The sequence below is a fragment of the Orycteropus afer genome, unplaced genomic scaffold (genome assembly GCF_000298275.1).
Source record: "Orycteropus afer afer isolate SDZICR_OR568_19922 unplaced genomic scaffold, OryAfe1.0 scaffold00027, whole genome shotgun sequence".
Lineage (NCBI taxonomy): Eukaryota > Metazoa > Chordata > Mammalia > Tubulidentata > Orycteropodidae > Orycteropus > Orycteropus afer.
The window spans coordinates 7,998,787-8,009,009 of NW_006921614.1; the positions used below are offsets into that span (position 1 = coordinate 7,998,787).

Genomic DNA, 10,223 nt, shown 5'->3' on the forward strand with positions numbered 1-10,223 from the left:
CTGCATTGTAAATTTTGGTCAATGACATGAGACAAAGTATATGTGAACTGCTGTATGAAAAGTGAATTTACTCTGTAAATCTTCACCCACATCCTAATTTAAAAAAAAAAAGAGAAAAGAACCAACCCTAAGTGTTGAAGAGGAACTAAACGCAAGGGAGGGTGGGGACAAGATAAGCCCGGGAAGGAGACAAAGGATCCAAGCAGAAACTGAGGGTGGGGATAGGGGGCAGCTTCACAGGCGGGAAAAGTAGACACAGAACCCCACCGGAAACTGGGGGTTTGGGGAAAGTGGGAAAGTACACAAAGAACCTCACCGGAAACTGGGGGTTTGGGGACGGAATACCTGAAAGGCAGGAAGGGACACAAAGAGTCTAAGCAGAAATTGGAGGGTGGAAACTAGGAGAGTACTGAGAGAGGACAGAAACTGAGTAGATACTAGCAGGCTGGGTAGAGGAGAAGGATTTATTAAGTACATGAATGGCCAGCATTTTAGTGCGTTAAGGATTAGCTGTGTAAAATTTAAGAAGGGCTCGATAGGGCTAGCGTATATTTTATATTATCAACTGTTCTGAATATTTGTTAGAATTTAAACTTATCCTAGCCATGCAGCTGTTTTAAAAAATATACATACACATTTATACAAATAACATGCATATACATATTCTTCAATTTAGTATATAGGATTTCACAATTACCAATAATAATTCTAAAGACAAAATAAAAATTATAAGAAAATAGAAAGACAAAGTGACTAGTGATCAAGAAAAGGCTTAAGAAACCTGAAATTAAAGCTTTATTTTTCTTCCTACTTACCTTGAACTAATCATTAACTAAGTTTATAAATAATGGCATCCCTTTCAGAAGAGATACCTGTGTGAAACCAAACAGGATGAAGCCTGATGAATGGTCTCCATTTTTGCTTTTGTAACTTGAGTCTTCGTGAAAACATCCCTGGAAGTGCATTGTACTTTCCTGCCTTCTAGTCGTTATCACCTCTGAGTGAAGCCAGGAGTGGTGAAAGAGGGATGCATACCTGATTTTACCCACAATAATTGATTTTAAAGGTGACAGTATCCTCAGTAACATGCTCTGTAGGAGTAAAATTAGTTGTTTTTCTCTCAGTGGTGGCAAAATTTTAATGATTTTCCAATATTCTGTGAAGCTGTCACTGTACCCTCTAAAAATGCACTGTAAGATAGATTAAACACAGGGACTGCTTGGGGGGGGAGATGACTTATTCCTTCTTTATTCTGACTTTAAGGAGAAACAGAAAGCAAGGAATGTTTCCAAATAATCTACTACAGAAAGCACCAGGTCTGACAACAATAGAGAACTAAATAGGAGACTTTCTCCAGATGGCATAGTGGGACTCAAGCCTCTTCTCACAGAACCCTGGAGCTCTCAGAATCAGAAGGAATGGTAATGGTCACCAAGACCTTCCTCATCAGACTTGTTAATCCCAGTCCTTGGAACAGGGTCTCCCAATCTGTAGCTTCCATTATCAAAATGCAACGCAATGCACTGCCGTCAAGCTAGATCTGACTCATAGCGACCCCTCCTTGAGTTTCTGAGGCGGTATCATAAGCCCCCTTATTCCACACCACTTTGTGCTGGCAGGAGTCTGACAGGTTATCTCTAGCACTACTTCTAAATGAAACAACTCTGTCTACTTCGCTTTAAAGCAGGTTACAGCTGTATTTTAAAAGCTGGTTCATTGCTTTAAGATATACTTTTTAATAAAATATATATATTTTTTTTTTTCTGCATTACATTTTAATAAGAGTCCTACACTTAGAGAAGTTGGCCATAGAGAGGGATTGTTGTTGTTGTTGTTGTTGTTGTTGTTATGTGCCATCGAGTGGGACCCGACTCATAGCGACCCCTCCTTGGGTTTCCGAGGCAGTATCACTATGGAAGTAGATTGCCTCATCTTCCTTCCGAGCTCTACTATACACCTGGAAATTCTGATCATTCACATAAACTTATAGGACCATTGTCTGCTAACCCTATATGTGTTCTTGGATACACTCCCCATTTCTTAGACATACCTAATCGTTCAGCCTGTCCACCCATCTATCCACTCATATACCCATGTTTGCCTTCACTGACAACACAGTACTGTATGTGCAAAGAGAGGGATTAGCACATGGTAAACTAAACCAAACCCAATGACACTGAGTCAGTTCCAACTTATGGCAACCTCATGTATTAGAGAGTAGAACTGTTCCATAGACTTTTCTTAGCTGTAATCACTACAGAAGCAGATCACCAGGCCTTTCCTCAGCTGTGCAGCTGGGTGGGTTCAAACCACCAATCTTTAAGTTTAGTAGTCAAGCACAAACCATTTGTACCAACAAACACATAGTAAGCACTTCCTATGTAAGTGATGGGAAGGAAGGTTGGCAATCCTACTTCCATAGTGATACTGCCTCGGAAACCCAAGGAGGGGTCGCTATGAGTCGGGGCCGACTCGACGGCACATAACAACAACAACAACATGTAAGTGAATAAAGGGTAAATATTTGAATGGGGAAAAAAAAGAAAAGCTTAAAATATAAAATGATATAAACCAAAACAACCAAACTCACTGCCATCAAGTTGATTCAACTCATAGCGACCCATCCTTGGGTTTCCAAGGCGGTATCTCTATAGGGGTACATTGCTCAATCTTCCTTCCAAGGAGTGGCTGGTGGGTTTGACCCACCAGTCTTTTGGTTAGCAAACAAATGCCTTAGGCATTATACCACCAGAGCTCATTTTTTTTAACCTATTAACTAGTCTTCAACAGCATAACTAAATTTCAACCATGTTAATATAACTTATTGATTAAAAAGGAAAAGACTTCAGTTTTAAGTATCATGCTTAGCTTGTTGAACAGTGGCATTTTTATTGTAGCTACTTGTTCTTGTTCTATGACTGATTCAAGCCTTGTGGTTTATTAGCCCTCCACATCTTGGGAACCTCCCTGAATGTATTGATACACAGGTTAAAACATGGAGCCAGTTCAAGAGTAGCCTAAGAGAATCTTTAAGACAGGAGGATCTAGTTTTCTTGAGCAGTGATTAGAGCAAAGCTCCACACCCAGCCTATATGACAGTGTTGATGTGTCAAATCGGTGTGTTGATATTAACAAACCTGTAATAGCACAAAGCACAGAAAATTTCATTACCTCTTTGGCAAATTCATATTAAAAGAAAAAAGGACAGATGGCTGGAAACAGCCGTAAGATATTCTACTGCGTGTCTGCAAAAATCATTAGACAGCAGTTAAAAAGATGTTATTAATGGATCCAGTTCACTTGGGGAGTTGTGTTTTTATAATGCACATTAAAGCAATGGTACTTCAGAGCCAATGACAGACATGTCTTTCTGTGTAATTAGAAAATAGATTTATTGACAGAAAAGAAGGAGCTATCTAGCCTGGCTCTATATAATTTGGAGAAATTGTCATTTTTTTCTAATGCCAAGGTATAAAACATAATTCATACTAGCCTTGTAGGTCACTGAAATAATACCATATTTATTCTGTTAGTATGTTTTGGGGAGATAGGGAAAGGGCAAAATTATTATTTATGGAAACAGCAAAATCAATTCTTAGAAAGCTGCAGATAAGTAACCAATCTGTGAACTATTAATGAATAAATGTAATATCCCAAGTTCTTTAACATGTGCTTTTAGAATTAGTGCCACGTCAGTGTTTGACTGCAAACATGGGAATGGTTTTCTGTATGTTTAGTCTATATAATGGATGAGCAGCTTCTTGTCTGTAAGATGTCAGAGGGCCCTTTAGACTAGGGCAGGAAGGAACTTGGTTGGTTGGTCCCCATTCTCACTGTTGAACTTTCAGCCCCATGGGTTCAGAAAGTCAGACTCACAGGTTATCTGGGAAGAGAAACTTTCCTTAGGACCCTCACATTGCAAAACGAATTGAAGGCGGGGAAGTTTTGTGAATCAAGCATCCTAGCAAAAGGGAAGGGACGTTTTATTGCAATTGTGCTCATTGTTCTGATCTTCCTGGGCTCCCTCTCCTTCAAAAGTGTTTAAAGTACACTGGCAAATCCTTTATCCTTACCTCTCTTTTTTCTAGGCTTTCTGAAAATTGTTGCTCTCAGGTATGTGTTTCCCTACGGAATCCACTATCCTTTCAGCATGCTTTCCAAGCATGTTACAGTGGATGGTCTACAGCCACATATTTTCATGTGTTACATTTCAGCTCAGCTACTCACTGGTGGCATACAAGTAGGCCGATAGTGTTGTCATCAATGTATCTATCTCCATACACCTTTCGGGGCTGCGGGAGGGTTGCTCTATGCAGCCAGGATGGTCGTAGTGTGTAGACTCCAATCTGCAAGCTGAGAGTGCCCTCCCTGAGGTACAAATATATACCGCAGTCCTGAAAGCAGCCTGCTCCAGGACTGAGTGGGGTCACTCTCAGGCTTATGAATCTGTTCCATTGGAGGGTGATGTGCTGCAGTGTTCTGCACCAGAAACTGGTTAACTCTGAGTTCCACCCCCATTCATAATTCTTTCCTTGGACCTTCAGCCTGAAAATAGTAACAAATAATTTAAAGCTACTATGTAAATCTGCCATGTTTGATGAAAGCAGAGGGAAAATCTCAGCACTACAATGATAGTGACATAAAAGTCCCACATCTTGCTCTAGGAGAGTTCCCAGCCCAGACAGAGATGCTGTGTCATCACATTGGACTCTTCAGATGTTTATGCAGTTGGTTAACTAGCATCAGCAAAATGATAACTGGAGCTCTGGTAGCGTGGTGCCTAAGGCACTTGACTGTTAACCAGAAGGCTGGTGGTTCAAACCCACCAGCCACTCCTCGGAAGGAAGATGGGGCAATCTACTTCCGTAGTGATACTGCCTCAGAAACCCAAGGAGGGCTTGCTATGACCGACTCCATGGCACATAACAACAACAACAAATTGATTCTTAAATTAAGGTCAAAGAAAGTTTAAACTTCATTTATTCCTGAGCATAAAAATACATACCTCCTAATTTTTTCTCTCTCTGCCTCGCTCTCTCTGTCTCCTTTTTTTTTTTTTTTTTTTGGTCAGTACATTTTAGTGGCTAAGACACTTGCCTGCTAACCAGACGGCTGGCGGTTCAAACCCACCAGCCACTCCTTGGGAGGAAGGTTGGGCAATCCTACTTCCGTAGTGATACTGCCTCGGAAACCCAAGGAGGGGTCGCTATGAGTCAGGTATGACTCGATGGCACATAACAACAACAACAACAACAGTCCCGTAAGATACCATACATTTTTTTGTCATGCATAAACTCTTAGTTTATTGCAAAAACTCTTAGTTTATTGCTAAGGCATGCAAATAAGACCTCACAACATTCGTCTAGAAGTGGAGAGTCAGAACGAACAATTACAATTACAATATTAGTTTAGTGGTGTTCATTTTTTGACACTGATGTGTCTTTCTCAGGCAAGAGATATAAACTATGAACTGGAATAAGTCCTCCATATGCAGGATGCTGAATGGGTGTAATTATTCGTACTTGTAAACACAGACTGAATGGATGGGTCGGCTTATATGAAAGAGTGTTTTAATGTTTGCTTGATCAGGAAAAGAGGCTTAGAGTTGGAGCCAGAGAGAGATACAGTGTTAGTGGTGATTAGTAATTTTGCTGGTGTTAAGAAGGTTGGCTAAAAGAAAGAATTGCTTTATTATTATTATTATTATTATTATTATTATTATTATATGCATAATCCATGCTGTTGTTGTTATGTGCTGTCGAGTCAGACCCAACTCATAGCGACCCCTCTTTGGGTTTCCAAGGCAATATCACTGTGGAAGTAGATTGCCCAACCTTCCTTCTGAGAAGTGGCTAGTGGATTTGAACCACCAGCCTTCTGGTTAGCAGTCAAGTGCCTTAGGCACTATGCTACCAGAGCTCCCTAGTATAATCCATAGTTATTGTAATAATATAGAGAGGAGAAAGAAAAGTTACTCATTATCCTTCCATCATGAAATAATATTAGTTTCATGTATATCCTTCTGCAGGTAGATGCGAGTGAATATATATTTTTTTATGAAATGGAATCCTATTAGTTATTTTTAACTTTTTTTTTTTTTAATTGTGATTTGGATGAAAGTCTACAGAGCAAATTCATTTTCCATACAACAGTTCATGCACATTTTGTTTCATGCCACTGATTGCTATCTCCATAATGTAACTGGCGTCTTGCCACTTCCTTCCTGTAGTTTACTTTTCCCTGTGTCCTTCTTTCATATGTATTCCTGCCCTTGGCACTGTCTCCCTGTGTACATATTGCCCTTCTAATCTCCCATGGTTGATTCTTTTATAACTTTTATGATTTCCTAATTAAAATTATTATCTTTCAAGTTAGTAAGAATATGCCTGCATCATCATTTCAAAATGGACATGTAGGCCACCATTAAATTACTAACCATAAATTATTTAACCATTCCTCAATTGTTGAACCTTTAGGTCACTTCCAGGTTTTGCTACTTTAAGAAATGCTATGGTGAATATCCTTGAATGATATGTCTTTATGCACACATCTGGTTCTTTGTTTAAGATAGATTACTGGAAATAGAATTGATAAATCAAGCTTTATACTCAATTTAAAGAGATTTTATACATGCCTGATTTGGGAGGAGTGGGTATTTTGTTTTGTGTTGATTTCTACTACTGTGTTACTCTTGTGGTGTGAGATTGGATGGAATCCTTTTGCTTATATGTTGCTCTTATGGCCATATTTAAAAGGAATAATGTGAGAAAAAGGTCTCTGGATGGAGTAAAAGGTTAAGCAGTTAACAATTAGCCAGAAGGTTGGAGGTTCAAACCCACCCAGATTCACCTTAGAAGGCAGGCCTGGTAATTTGCTTCTGAAAGGTCACAGCCTTAAAAACCCTGTGGATCAGTTCTACTCTGCACGTATAGGGTCACCAAGAGTTGGAATCAACTTAATGGCAAAAAACAAACACAGCAAGAAAGTGAGAATTTTGATTTTGAAAATCTAAGTTTGAATACTCCCCTTGAAAAATGCATATTTCCATACATAAAATTTTAAAAGTTTCACCAACTTCTGAATCTAATCCATGGACTCTTATTAAGTCTTTGCTTTATAGCTACTTCCAGTTGTGTGTGTGTATGTGTGTGTGTTTTAATTATCACCTTAATGCCATTTAAGAATGATGTTAAATCCATTTCTTCTGTTCCAATCTAGTAAACCTTTTTTACTCCTTTGTGCATAATCTAATTCCATACTAGACTGAGTAAAATAGTATTGAGCAGAGAATGAAACCATTCTATGCAGAGATAGAATGCCCCTAATACTCTAGGTTTAAATTTGGTAGTGAATTATTACAAATTTATTTGAACCATTTGTATGAGGCTATTGCAAATATTGCATTCAATTACATGTGAATTCCAGAACACTTGGTTGTGCTCATCAGGAACCTGTACATAGACCAGGAAGCTGTTGTTCGAACAAAACAAGGGGATACTGCATGGTTTAAAATCACGAAGGGAGTGCATCAGGGATGTATCCTTTTACCATACTTATTCAGTCTATAAGCTAGACAAATCATCTTAGAAGCCGGACTATATGAAGAAGAATGTGTCATCAGGATTGGAAGAAGACTCTAACAACCTGCGATATGCATACAACACAACTTTGCTTGCTGAAAGTGAGTATGACTTGAAGTAATTACTGAAGAAGATTAAAGACTTCAGTCGACTTTATGGATTACATCTCAACATAAAGAAAATGAAAATCCTCACAACTGGACCAATAAGCAGTATCACAATAAATGGAGAAAGAATTGAAGTTGTTAAAGATTTCATATTACTTGGTTTCACAATCAACACCAATGGAAGCAGCAGTCAAGACATCAGATGGCGTATTACATTGGGCAAATCTGCAAAAGACCTGTTTCAAGTGATGAAGAACAAAGATGTCTCCTTGAAGACTAAGGTGCGCCTAACCCAAGCCATGGTATTTTCAATCACCTCATATGCATATGAGAGCTGGACAATGAACAAGGAAGACCGAAGAAGAGTTGATCCTTTTGAGCTATGGTGTTAATGAAGAATGCTGAAAATGTACCATGGTCTGCTAAAAGAACTAACAAATGTGTGCTGGAAGAAGTACAGCTGGAATGCTCCTTGGAAGCAAGAATGGCCAGACTTCATCTCACCTACTTTGGTCATGTTGTCAGAAGGGACCATTCCCTGGAGAAAGGATATCATGCTTGGTAAAGTGGAGGGTCAGCAAAGAAGGGAATGGCCCTCAACAAGAGGGATTGACACAGTGTCTGCAACGATGGGTTCAGGTGTAGCAAGGATTGTGAGACTGACACAGGACCGGGCAGTGTTTAATTCTGTTCTACATAGGGTCACTATGAGTCAGAGCCGGCTCAATGGCACGTAACGACAACAACTTTGCAAATACGATTAATGTGATGTTCCCGTGCTTCATGCTACCCTATCTGTTCACTCATTTTCCCTGCTTGGTGGTTTTATGCAGTTGAATATCCCACTGCCTCATTTAATGTGATCAAAGCCAAAATCATCATTTTCCTCTCAAAACTTGCTTCACTTCCTTACATCTATTAATTGTACCACTCTTTTCCCAGTCACTTGAATTGAAACCTTTTATTCCCTTTTAGTCCTGTCTCTCTCAACATTTCCATTTGTTATTTGGTCCCCAGAACTGGTTTATCCTTCCTATTTGGTGTCTCTTTCTTTGTATCCCTCTTCATCTTTTCCATCTTCAGATCCACTTACTTAGACTGTTGCATTAACCTCCCAGCTGGTGTCCTTGCTTTTATTGAATGTACTCAAGCTTTTTATCATTAGTACCCATTTTGCTCATTTTTACTGTGAGAGAGTTTTGTCTGCCAAGCCAGCTATTTGGCATTTGTGTTAATCCAAGATATATATACCCATATCCCATAGCCATCAAATTGATTCTTACTCATAGCAACCCTATAGGACAAAGTAGAACTGGCCCATAGGGTTTCCAAGGCTATAAATCTTTACAGAAGCAAACCGCCTCATCTTCCTCCCATGGAGTAGCTGGTGAATTCAAACTACCAACTCTTTGCTTAGCAACTGGATGCTTAAACCACTGCACCAGCAGAGTTCCTAAAGACATACATATTTTTAAAAAAAGAAAGAAAAAAAAAAAAACAACTCACTGCCGTTAAGTCAATTTGACTCATAGCAACCCCTCTCTGGGTTACTGAGGCAGTATCTGAATGGGAGTAGATTGCCTAACCTTCCTTCCGAGGAGAAGCTGGTGGGTTTGAGCCTCCAGCCTTCTGGTTAGCAGTCAAATGCCTTAGACACTACGCCACCAAAGCTCCAAAGACATATATATAGTCATCAGTTACAATAATTAGCATTTGTTAAGTATTTACCATATATCAGGTAATATCTGGCCTTTATATAATTTGCCCTATTTTTATATGTTACATTATGTATATAAATATATATATATATTTGTGTAAATTAACATGCGTATACAAATTACCTCTCTACCAGGTAGATACTATTCCATTCTCACTTTATGAAAAGGAGACTTAACATAGGTAGCCCAGTATGACACAGCCAGTGAATGGTAAGGGCAGGATTTAAACACAGGAACTATGAACTCAGAGCCCGTCATCTTGATTCAGTAGTTATACTGCTTCTAATTTAGAGCTTCAGAACAGTATACTGTCTGTGTACTATCACAATTTGTTGCAATTCTAACTTTTGTATTGTATGAAAAAAGTTTGATTTTGCATGCAAGATATGCAAAAAAAAAAAAAAAAGAAACCTGATTGTTGAATTCATTTGTGCCACTTTATCATGGTTATCTCTCAGTATTAGAAATACAGGTTTTGTGGGGGAAGGAGAAGAGCCTACTACCATGCCTATTGCCAGTTGCTGTCAACTGCCCCTACTTGCCAGGTTCTTCCATCCCATGTGTGATAGATGGAGCTGTGTGTTAACTTGGTTGGACCACAATTCTGTGTGATTTAAGCTGTTTTGATGTGGTTATTCCCATGATGGGATCAGATGATTATGTTTTGAGCAGCCAATCTGTTGAAAGGGAGTTTCACTAGGGGTGTGGCCTGCTTCCAGTATATCTATGGACATCCTGGGAAAAGAGACATTCTTCTGTGGATCAGGATTCTGTTGTGCTGCCTACAACTGTCCATGAGCGAACAATCCACCATTCGG

General features: G+C 39.2%; 1 protein-coding gene across 1 annotated transcript in view; it reads left to right on the forward strand.

Moving 5' to 3' along the window:
- Positions 1–10,223, forward strand: part of LYRM4 (LYR motif containing 4) — a 246,954-nt gene that overhangs the window by 133,622 nt on the left and 103,109 nt on the right. The window lies entirely within an intron of this gene.